Raw genomic sequence first — 12,615 nt, 5'->3', positions numbered from 1 at the left:
AACCAAATACGGTACAGTTCAGTAAAACCCTTCCACTCCTGAGTTAATTCTTTCTCTCCGTCTAAAATTTCATCTATAGCCGCAGTACTTGGATTTATAGGCCGCCAGTTCTCTTCGCGGCCATTTCTTGTTAAATGTAAAGCCAATCGTGGTCATTATACTGCGTTTCGGTACTGATTTAGAGTGCGCACAATTTTTGCATAGCGCACCAATGTAATTGCCAATGCACCAGCAGCTGAACGGCGCAGGTTTGTTTACGTTGTCATGTATGGCCACTCTCTTCGTTCACTAAAACTTATATATATAGTGCTGACACCAAATAAACGTCAGTACAAACACAGGCGCCATTTGCATTGCAATAAAATATTCTTAGAGGAAACTTTGTGAGTACAAGCGTTCACGCAGACAGCGTGTATAGTTTTCCTTGCAAAAATACGGATGATCGCATCACAAAAATACGGAATTCTGTCTGTTTCGTACAGAACAGTGTAGTCACCGTATTATTACGGAAAAGTGACCGTAAAGCTCTAAACGGGGAGCACTTTCCGTATTTTAACGGAAATTTTGCTGTATTTCTGAAAATGAGATATTTTCCGTATTTTTACTGCAATTTTTCCGTATTTATTACGGAAAATGTCCGTAAAACTTAAAACGGGGAGCACTTTCCGTATTTTAACGGAAATTTTGCTGTATTTCTGACAATGAGATATTTTCCGTATTCTTAGTGCAATTTTTCCGTATAATGACGGAAATCCTCCGTATATTGACGGAAATTTTTTACAGTGTAGAGCATAAAAATGTTGACGTTCTGCCCATTGGTAACAACACCTTATATTCTTTGTTAAGTGTGTTGGAAATGTTCGTGTGTGTAAGCCTACAGTCTCCCGATTCTTCAACAGTACCACGTGAGCATCGACCTGTCTAAAATCCCTATATAGGAAAAGTACCGCCCTCCTTTGATCAACGCCGCTTCTCTCTCTCCTGTATCCCCGATTGGACGATGATAGCGCCCGCTTTCACTTCCTTATATTTTGCTTATTTTTTCCGCATCAGAGCCATGTTGAAAGTCTCTCTGCGCAGCCGCAGTCGCCGGCGGCGGCCGCGGCGCACGCCCTGCCTGAAAGCTTCAACGGGGACTTTCTAAGAGTGCCACCGTAGAGTTGCTTTCGCAAGCAAAAAGTAAAGAAAAAAACTGTCAGCCCTTTCACTGGGGTGGAGATGGAAGACCAGCGAAGCTGTACTATGGTGGGAATTATGTAATTATGACTATTAAGATGTGATTGTGTAATTTGTTATTTGAACTATTAAGGATATATGATCCGGTGGTTTTCATTTATTTAGTGACCACAGTGACCGTGGCCTTATGGTCGCTACGGTACACCACCATAGGGTGTACGGCAAAGGTTGGCACGTTCTTCATAAACACATCACCAACGCTGCATGCGTTCTGTGCGAATGCGCGCAAAACACCACCGCCGTCGACAACAGTTGTGCGCGTTGTTTGTGTGACCGCACACAACCGCTGTCAAAGCTCTGGCTACGTGACGAACGGCTAAATGCCATTGTCGACACTGTTAGGGGGAGAGGCGGATGAGAGCCCAGAGAGAGCCGGCGGCAGAGCCCGGCAGGGCTGCACGCACGCGCCGCAGTGGGAGAGCTGGCACGCAGGCGCACAGTCAGGGTGCCTCGATTCCCTCCTCGCCCGCGCGTCCCTCGTCCTCGCGCTCTTTCACTCGCACATAAGTCCCATTTGCTCTCCGTCATGCGCTCGCTCCCCGTGAAAGCGTGCGTCCCTCGCCCTCGCACGCTTTCAATCGCACATACAGCATACGGCCAATGAGAGTCTTTTTTTTTCTATTGCCGGACTCGACGATCGAAAGGTGAGCCCTTAACAGCTTTGCTGTAAAAAAAAGTCGCAGTTTCGCCCGAAATGCGAAGCATCAATTGCGATAGCAAATTAGTAGAGAGCTATTCGGAGTAGGGATAGTAGTTTTATCGGCTGCATAAACTTGGACACATCCGCTTACTAACTGAATTAACAAGCGCGGTCTCAGTGCGCACAAGCAAACATGAATAGATCACACTGAATGACCGCAGACAACGACTGTCAAAACGCTGGCAGCAATCGCAGCCGCCGCAGCGGGCAAGGTTAGTGCGGTCTATCGCTTCAAGGGAAACTGAGCGGCGGATGCACAGCGCATACAAAGGTCAGAGCCGTGTGGAGATAAGAGACCGTGCGGGCGACGGCCACAGCCGGGCAAAATACGAACGGAGTTGTTGGCAGAGTAGAAGATGCGCCCCCCCCCCCCCCCCTCCCGCGCTGTTTCCGCTTTCTTGCTTTCGCGTGGGAGATTGAGTGGCAAGTTCCCCTTACGCCTGATTGCAAGATACGCCTTTGGTGCCGGAGCACAGCGTAGCCCCGCCTCCCTTCCTCCCATACCCCCACGGCCTTTCGCGCGATGGTCGCGTTTGCTTTCGGCCGTGCGTTCGCTCACCGTGATAGCGCGCGCGTCCCCCGCGCGCTTTCGGTCGCGCATAAGGTGCGCGGCGACGATTTTATCGCCCTTGGAATCTATACGGAACCTCACGACGACGGCGACGGCAGAAATCTGGTTGAAGTGTCCATATAATTGCTATCGCAATAAAACAAGCGCTTTAGGAGAGGAGACGGCGGAGGAAACAGTAGATGGCGGTACTTTTACCATAAAGGGAGATTAGACCTGCAAACCGGCCAGCGCCTTCTAACGACGTGAAGCGACGAGATCATCAGGAGAGGCGCATGCGCACCATGTTCAGTTGAAGGCGTTATCTCCGATGAGCCGGGGAGCTTGCCGCGTGTTCATCGTTCCAGGGCCTGTGTAGTGCTGGTGGAAAGAGCCTCGCGGACGAAACATGAGCTTTCACTGAACTTTATGCGCATGCGCTACTCTTGCTGATCTAGTCGCTTCGCACCCTTAAGGCTCATTCCCACTAGGCCAGCACAACCCCAATTTTGGTTTACTAGCTCTTGGAGACGGCAGTTTACAGGACGGAAAACGCTGCGGCCAACGGTTTAAAAGAAGGGAGACGCTTTCGCCTACAGTCGGCAGACCAAAATCGGTGTCGCGTCGTCCTAGTTTGAATTAGCTTTCAGAAGGCGCTGACTGGTTGGCCGGTCGACGCTCGCGCGGTACGGTTAAAGAATCGGAAGACTGTACATTGAAATATGCATGCTGTGTAATTATTTTTGTAACTGCCATTATGTAATGGTATTGTATAATTGTTTCCATATTTGCTAGTATGTTTCTATAACGGAACCGTATAACAAATCGTCGTGTCAAGCTTGCTGTATGCGTGGTTAGAGCTTAGCCAAGCTGAGCAAGTGCAGCATTTTTCTCTCGCCCGCTTTTTTCACAGTAACAATGTATCGTTAATGGTAAAAAGTAAAATTTTTGATTGATTGATTGATTCAGATAGCTATGAAGCTAAGCCGATTTTCATAGATAAATGTAACTTCATCGCTACCTTTGTTCAAAGCCCTATTAGTGCTCGTCTTGGCATTAAATATCCCGGATATATTTTCCAGAGCATGTGGCACGCAAAGGTGGAAACGAGTAAGAAGTGCAATCGTCTTTTATTTCAAGGCACTGCTTCTTCAAAAAAGTGACGAATAGCCTCTGCTTCGAAAAGCAGCTAAGTGAGTCATCGAGACTCAGCCTGCTACGTGTCTTCGGTTCTGAAATTCTATATGCCCCAAGAAAGTTTAATGTCGATTTGAAGAGGAGTCATCTTATTATCCTTCTTTTCTCGCCCTAAATAAACATATTTTTTGTCTTTATCATACCTCAGTTTCTGCACCGTGTGATCGATAACGCGTCTTCATAGGCCACAGAAAAGAAGCTGTGTTTCCCGCATCATAACGGACAGCTTTGTTCATCGGAACGGACTTCAGCACGCCCACTGATGCCCGCGTCGTTGTCGGAACAAAGTGCTTCGAACTAGACGGCCTTGCGCCAGCGAAAGCTGGCATACAAAAACACAGTCTCCCGCCGTCTGCTGCCGACGGGAAACACGGCCCCCATTTCGGGGCGAACAATCTAGAAAAGATCGTCTGAAAGAAGCAGCAACCGGGTCTTCGCACTGCAAAGTTGCAGCCGTGCACCAAAGCTAGCCGACTGGCTGATCAATACGGTAGCTTTCAGCTTCTTGAAAGCACGGAAACCCGTTCTTGTCGGCATCGACCACACAGCAGTATTTTCACGTCAGCTGGCGAAAGATGCGGGTTCCAATCCTGTTTTAAATTGTGCGCCTATATTCCCGGGTTTACCGATATTTCCTTTGAGTTTCAGCATACTTGCATTCGACGAATGGGGTGTGTTTATATATGAACAGTAATTTTATCATGGCACCTAATTTTCTTGTTACTTCTCGAAGAATTTTTATATGGGAAGTGTCAGATGCCTAAGTTCCCAATGCCCAAGAACTGAAGAACGGCAGACGGCTAACACCAAAGTACCGAGACATATTTCGTTAACTGAGTGAGCCATAACAGAAAAACACTGGGAGCACGCAAACTAAGTCTTGAAAAATTTTTTATTGAAACAATACAATTCGGTATTTTAACATGAAACCGGAATTAAACAAAAAATAATTTGAGCAGTTTAGGTGCCGAGGAAATAAGGGAATTTCTGAAAGTTTAAACATTATCTTAGGTGTCACGCGTTGAAATTATTTCTTTTTCTACACAAACTGTCACGCGGCACAATGTTGATCATTGGCAAGGTAGACTTTCGATTCAGTGGCCGACGTAATGGGTCATTGCATCACTTTCGAGACCCTCAAGTCGTGGCGCATCACGCCAAAGTTCAGCCGGATGGAAAATGTTACGACTGTTGCCAGCGTAGACGATTGCCCATCACGCGATCTCTTATCGACTATTGGGCAAATCGTGCGGGAGGAGCACAGTCGACACGCAGAAATCATCAACGACATAGGCTTCTATGATGCTCAGCCACTTTAACAACCCACAATGGCTCACCTGTCCATTGCAGCAGCGGGTGTGGAACACTGCCATGCGACGTCACCATCAAGGATGCAACGTAACTACCCCTAATAGTCTATTTACCACTGTTGTGTGTCATAGCACACCCCTGATAAAATGTCATTTTGTGAAGTGTCCGTATGACGAAAAAGGCTAAACGCCGAGCGCCGATCACCAGCAGCATCTTTTGTCGTCCGAGTCATGAGCCCATAAGCATGGGTCAATAAATGTCGTTCTACAGGAAACTTGTCCGGTCCTTCGTCTTTTTTTTTTCTGCGGTTTCTCGAGCCAAAACCAGTTCTGATTATGAGGCACGCCGTAGTGGAGGGCTCCGGATTATTTTTGACCACCTGGGGTTCTTGAACGTGCACAACAACGCAAGCACACGGGCGTTCTTGCAGTTCGCCTCCATCGAAATGCGGCCGCGCGGCCGAGCTCAGCAGCGCAACGCCTTAGCTAACTGAGCTACCGCGGCCGGTGTCTGTCCTTCGTCACGGCTGATGGAAACGTAACAACTGGCGATGAAGTTTGGACTTGGGAAGTATCGCACATCGTCAAGGAAGGCACGTGTTCCCTGCATTCAGCCTCTGCTTTAAGTCGAAATTTGGAGAGTGCTGCTGTTACGTTGGATGATATCATGAACGAATGAGTACAATTTCGACGCAGTTCGCCGGTGAATTGGGCTAAATGGAACCATTCGACGTTTCCGCTAATTATTGGACGTCATATAAAGAACGCCTCACATAATTCATTATCGTTAACCGGGTTCCTGAGGACGACAGAGTGCATGCGTTCTTGAGCATCATAGGTCCGATAATCTACACTCTTCTGAAATCACTGGTATATATATATATATATATATATATATATATATATATATATATATATATATATATAAAACTATAGCCCCGGAGTTGCCTGCAGCGAAGCGCTCCGATGTATTAAAGAAGACGCTTGGGAATCATTTGTCTCCTAAGCCTTTGGTCATCGGCGAGCTGGCAAATTTTCACACGAGGCAGCAATTATAAGGCGAGTCCATTTCTGATAACGTCGCCGAGCTTCGGAAGCTGTCGCGAACGTGTAATTTTGGAAGCGCCTTAGACGAATCACTCCGGGATAGTTTTGTGCGCGGTGTCCTAAGAGAGGACACGCAGCGCCTGCTATTCACGGAAGATAGCAAGCTCACGTTTCAGAAAGCTGTAGAGCGCGCTTTGGCCACGGAAGCAGCAACGAGTGATCTTATCGGTCTGAGCTTCCTAACAACTCCATGTTCAGGGGTACAACGTCGGCCGCAAGCCTCCTGTGTGCATATTTGTCTGCATATTTGTCGTTTCTGTCGCAAGCGTCGCGAAGCACCAAGGTGGCATGAACCACCATCGATGTCACTTTGGCCCGGGAGTCGAAACGTGGGCTATCCCTGGTTTGAAAGCTAATTTACGACGAGCTTCCGCAACAAGGTTCCCCGACAAATTCACCGCAGTTATTCTCCTATTTCCTACCGCAGCTTGACTCCTTCCTCTTCACTCCAGCGTCGATCTCCCTAGCGGCGGCGACGTGTATTATCAGCGTAGCCGCCGGGAAACTAGCCTGCGCGATCATTGGAGGAGATGTCGCCGAAAACTGTACCATACCTCTGCGATGCCTCTGCTGGTTACAATGCTGCAAAACAAAGTGGAAGTGTTAAATGACGGTGTATCTACAATGGCCTTGGTAGACACTGGTGCTACGAGATCTGTTATCAGCCTTTCTTTATGCCGAAATTTTTGCTGGCCTAGTCGAGCAAGTATCGCCGTGCGTGACAGTTTAACCTTAAAGTGATGAAGTGATACCCCGTGACTCGTTGTGCGATGGCAGGAGGGAGCGAGGACGCTGGTCCATCTGTGCCGAAGTTGTCTGTACGGTCACAGTGACGAAAGCGGCAAGCTGCGTCGGACCATCCTGCAAATGTCGCTGAACTTGATAATGAGTTAAAGCGAAAACGCGAGTACGAGAACGCGCAAAGCCGCAGGATGAAACGAGTAAACAACGAGAACTTTGGCGATCGAAGCGTCGCGAGAAAGATGCAGAAAAACGACAGCGACAAGCTTTAGAGGCGGCAATGGACGCCTCGCCTTCGACTTCGACGACGGCTTCGGAAACTGACGAAACGACGGAGCTTTCGCTTGCATAAACGGGTCTAGCGGAGTGAAGCTGCAGTCATTTTTCCCACAAGAACCGCCTTAGTCGTAAAGTGAAACCCGCCGTGGTTGCTTAGTGGCTATGATGTTGGGCTGCTAAGCACGAGGTCGCGGGATTGAATCCCGGCCACGGAGGCCGCATTTCGATAGCGGCGAAATGCGAAAACACCCGTGTATTTAGATTTCAGTGCACGTCAAAGAACTCCAGGTGGTCCAGATTGTTCCGTAGTCACCCACTAGGGCGTGCCTCATAAGGAGATCGTGGTTTTTTGGCACGTAAAACCCGATAATTAATTTTTTTCGTCGTGAAGTGATGTTTTTTTTTGATGGTAATACTAAATTCCGTAGTTTAAGCGGCGAGATGCTTCGTCCTGTGAATTTGCTGTAAATTTTTTACTGGCTGAGAAGTGTGTCTTACCTGAATTTGTGATGCTTGAATGGTGCATGCGTGATATTATCTTGAGAATTCGCTTTATGCAAACATTCAAGGCATCTGTGAATTACGCTACCTGCCCTTGTGTTGGGAATTGTTAATAAACGACCGTGTCAACAAAACACATTTGCTGTTGCTGCTGAGGTGACGCTGCCTCCGGGGTCGCTATCGTCTGTTCCTGCCATCGCTTCTCTTGATACCGGCGGTTCATTTTACGTCATGGTTCAACGTATCACCAATTTCTGTGCTAAGGACATACTGGTGCCTAGTAGCATTACGGCTGTGACAAATTTGAACATCGTCATTGTTGGCACTAAACTTCTGCCATGCGCATACTACTTCCAAAACACATGAAGCTCTCTCTCTCTCTTGAAAGACGACACGTGCAGTTCCCTAACGGTCCTCAGCGATGAGACGAATTTCCCAATTAAAAAACCTATCTGTCCCCTTGAACCAAACATTCAGAGCATGGTCAGCATGTGTCTGTCTTCATGTGGATGTGACGCCTTGACACAAGTGCTATCCCGGCATGTTTGCGTGTTTGACTTGTTCTAAAGTGAAAGCCGCACCACTCTACCCCTATCTGGCAGAAGCCTTATCGAGTTTCTTCGTTGGAGCGACAGAATATTGCCAAGCAAGTGAAGGGATGTTAAAGAATAAGGTAATACAAGAGTCGCCGAGCCCATCGGCAGCACCAGTTATCCTGGTGAAGAAAAAAAAAGATGACTGTTTGGGGTATTGCACGTATTGCAGGTGGCGGAACGCTGTCCTAAAGAAAGATGTCGACCTACTCACCCGAATCAATGACGTACAGGTAATAGATTGTCTGCATTCTGCCTCTTAGTTTTCGGCACTGGATTTACGATCAGCTTATTGGCAGATACATATGGACCACGGCGACAAAGAAAAGATCGCATTTGTGACACAAGACAATTTGTTCGGATTTAACGTTGAGCGGTTCAGGCGGTGTAACACGCGCGCCACCTTTGAGAGATTCATGGAAATAATTTTTCGAGGACGAAAATGGGATATATATCTGTTTTACCTGGATGATGTAGTCATTTTCGGCCGTACGTTTTAAGAGCGTAATACCCACCTCAGCCTGGTTTTGGATTGCGTGGAGAAAGCTGGCTTTATTCTAAACTATGCAAAGTGACGCTTCGGGGAGCGCCAGGCATTGTTTCTTCACCATCTCGTAAGCAATGACGTGAGGCAGTCTCGTGAGGTAGTCAGGGCCTTTAAGTCACCGTTGGTTAGGCCGCTTAGTGCGAACAAAAACTGTGGGCCGATCCTGGAGGTTGTGCAGAAAGGGTCCAAGCGCAATGGCACATACCCCTGTGAACTAGCGAAGCTGTTTATGCTCGACGATGGTCCGTCGAGTGTACGCCGCAAAACCTCCGCCTAGCGATGACGTCAGCATGCATGGCCTAGCAACGCTTCGCTCCAGCTGCGTCGACTGCGCCGAGCCTCGTCACGGATGCGTGAGCCGTGCCGTCATCGTGCGCACCGCATCGCTTCGCCTTAGCTTTGCTAAGCCATGACGTCACCGCGTCGTGCGGAGTGGTTGCCACGGCTGCGCAGACACGGAGGTAAGCCGTGACGTCACTGCGCTGACGCACGGTATATATACCTTCGCGTCGACGCCGCGGCGAAACTAAAGCCCCGCCGTCTCCGCGCCGAGCACATGGCCAGGAAGTTGGGGCAGCCATGTGCTCGGCGCGGAGCCGCCACACTCCCGAAGCAGACGAAACGCGGCGCGAAAGCCGCCACATCGCTACTCGAGAGCGAGTGAGACGACTGCGGTCCGATCCCGAGTATCGCATCGCCGAATCGGCGGCGAAATTTCAGTGATTCGCAGAATATCTGGAGTTACGAGCCCGCGTCACCGAGCAAAAGCGTTTGAGCGTCCAGAAGACTCCAGATACTTTAATTGTTTATTTATTTATTTATTTATTTATTTATTTATTTATTTATTTATTTATTTATTTATTTATTTATTTATTAGTTACCTGCGTCACCCCGTAGGGCATTGCAGCAGGGAGGTTAGATACTTTACTAAATGCATGAACAAATTATTACAATGCGTGGAAGAAAGCATCATTTTTTGTGATGAATACAATGCGCGATGGGAAACTGTTCTAATCTCGAACAGTTCTAACAAAAAAGGAATAACGGAAAACGTCACCCCCACAAGAAAATTCCCTGACCTTCAAGCAGTGGTCCAGTCGCTTAGATCTGTAGTATGGTGCCTGGATATATTGTTCGCAGTTTATGCCTGTTTTAGGATAATAATATCGTGTAAAAATTTTACGATTTGCCTTCTACGATCCTCCGATTACGATCGGATTACGATTACGATCCTCCGATCCTACGATTAATGGTCGAGTTTTCGTTACTCTTTGGGTTGAGTCAGAAAAGGTATGTGGCCGAATCTCGACGCATAACCTAGGAAAAATTGGCCGAACCAAGATAAGCTAGGTGGGGTCGCCAGCTTTGCTGTTAAACCACTCTTCGTACTACTAGTGTGAAGCTGCCTCTCATTTTTGTTTACAGCGACGCTGTTAAGGGCTATTGCCCCAAGGATCGTGTCCGCGTGTAGAAACAGCTATCTTCAGCAATATTGGCTCTAGCGTCGTCGTCGTCTTCTTCCACAGCTGGCTCGTTGGCGCCCCTTGGTTTGCGCTCGTGCTCGGCACACGCTCGTTCCACTGTTCGCGCTTTCGTCGTAGCCATCTGCTTCCACAGCTGGCTGTGTTTCCACTAATCATTCCAGCGTAAAATTTCACTTCTCATATGTCGTCGTAATGTCGCCGCGGTTACAGGGTTATGAGCCTTTCATGGGCAACTGACGACATGTCCTAACGCCACCGCGAATGCGCTCTGGAAAGCGCTGGTCGTCGATGTGCCGATTCTAACGTGAGGCTTCCGAAGCCCAGGCGAAACGTCTGCGAAGAGCCACGGACCCCGAGTTGAAGGAGCGAGATATTGAGGTGAAGCGTCAGTGAAAGGCCGCAGACCCAGAGTTGCGGGAGCGCAATGTTGAGGCCAAACGTCAACGTCGTTGTGCCCTCCAGGAACCCGACAACAGTGGTCCACGCCTCGGCAATGCTAGCGCCAACATCCCCGGTGTGACGCCCACGTTTCAACACCAGTTTCTCAACCGGAACGTTCATGATAGACATGTTCGGTTGGGTGATGCCCAACGACGATACGCTTATTCTCATCGGGGGGGGGGGGGGGGGGGGGGGGGGGCAATATTCACTACAGCAGACGCACCATAGTCACAGCTTCACTGGCTCCCATGTTCACAGTAGTGGAAGGGTTCGGAATTTTTTGTAATATGTTCATAGTTCCGCCGCTTTGTTAGGAGATTCGGTGACATTTTACATCCATCCATTGACATGTCTAATGCGAAAAAATGTACCTTTCAATTGCAGCAGTTCTTGTACTACGATACAATGATGCCGAACACGATCTTGCTTATACTAGTCGTGGTCTCTGCAATTCCGAGCGAAATGTTGCTGTCACTGAGCACGAATGTCTCACGCCTGTTCTTGCTGTACAGATATCTAGCTGTTATGTTTCCGGGCGCCGATTTAAAATTGTCACGAACCACCATTCCTTATGTTTGCTTGAAAGTATTCGAAATCCGTCTGGTCGTGATGGGCTTTATGACTTCAAGAAGCACAAAAATTATACAGTCAAACAGGTTGATTTAGAACAGAATACTGATTATTCATATGTGATGGCCACCCTTCTTCTGCTTAAGAAACAAAACGCACCAATACATATACTGAACATCTATTGTTCTTCGAAGTTCAAAAATGTAACTTTCGCAGCCCTCTACAGTCACGCCGTGATGGCTGCGGGCAGGAACCCCCTGGTGATCGTGGGGGATTTCAACGCTCACAGAACACTCTCGGGGGACGTGCGTGAAGAGAAGCGCCGTCGCAACCTAGCGTAACTTGCGTCCACGCTGGGCCTTACTTACTCTTCACACCGACCCTGCACATCCAACGCGGGTGGGTAACTCCGTAACTCGGGACACGTGTCTGGATCTTACCTTCACCAAAACATTAGACTAGCATAATGTACCAAAACCGAGGAAACCCTCGGCAGTCACCACTGCATGCCCAACACCACCGTCAGAACCAAACCATTGGTAAGATCCCACGCCCAAGCCCGCCTACACGACTGGACAAAGTTCTGGCAAAACTATACCAACTCGGCCCCTGTCCACTAACAAGCTTACCACGCGGGGTCACAAGAATTGTTTATACACCTTCGTTGGACGGAAACTTAAGTTCAACTACCGAAGGCTACAAAGGAGGTGAACTTCCACCTCCTGCACCTCTGGGAGGCATGGCACAGCCTCGTGCGCAGATGGTGCCGCTAAAAACATAATCGGAAGCACCAAATTCGCATCGCCGAGCTCACCCAAGGAGCGGCAGACTACGCGGCCCAGCTCGCCTCGAATTGGGTAGACCGATGCAACACGGCCACTAGACAAATGTCTAGCCGGAGCACTTGGCGTCTCTTTGGCGCCTTGATCGATCCGAGTCAAACCAGAGCCGAGACACAAAAACTTCTTCAACGGGCTATCAATGGCTTCGACAGAGACACCCCAAAATTAGCGTGTAAACTGCGCGATCAATACCTCTCATGATGCCCGAGGGCCCGCGCACTCGTATGCAGGTTCTGAGAACGCGGAGCTGGATCAACCGTTCCGGCTCCACGACCTGAACACGGCCCTGACTAAAATGAAGCGAGGAACGGCGCCGGGAAGAGACAAAATAACACTGAAACTACTTGCCAACCTTCTCGACCCGGCCAACGACGCGCTCCTCGCATACATAAACTCAATCTGGCTCGGTGAGGCACTCCTCCCAATTGAATGAAAGACCGCCCTGGTCAGTTTCATTTTCGAAGCCGGCAAAACCATAAACACTGACAACCTCCGCCCCATCTCCCTAACGTCTTGTGTG

This window comes from Dermacentor silvarum, chromosome 5 (genome assembly GCF_013339745.2).
Source record: "Dermacentor silvarum isolate Dsil-2018 chromosome 5, BIME_Dsil_1.4, whole genome shotgun sequence".
Lineage (NCBI taxonomy): Eukaryota > Metazoa > Arthropoda > Arachnida > Ixodida > Ixodidae > Dermacentor > Dermacentor silvarum.
This window is presented reverse-complemented; position numbering follows the sequence as displayed.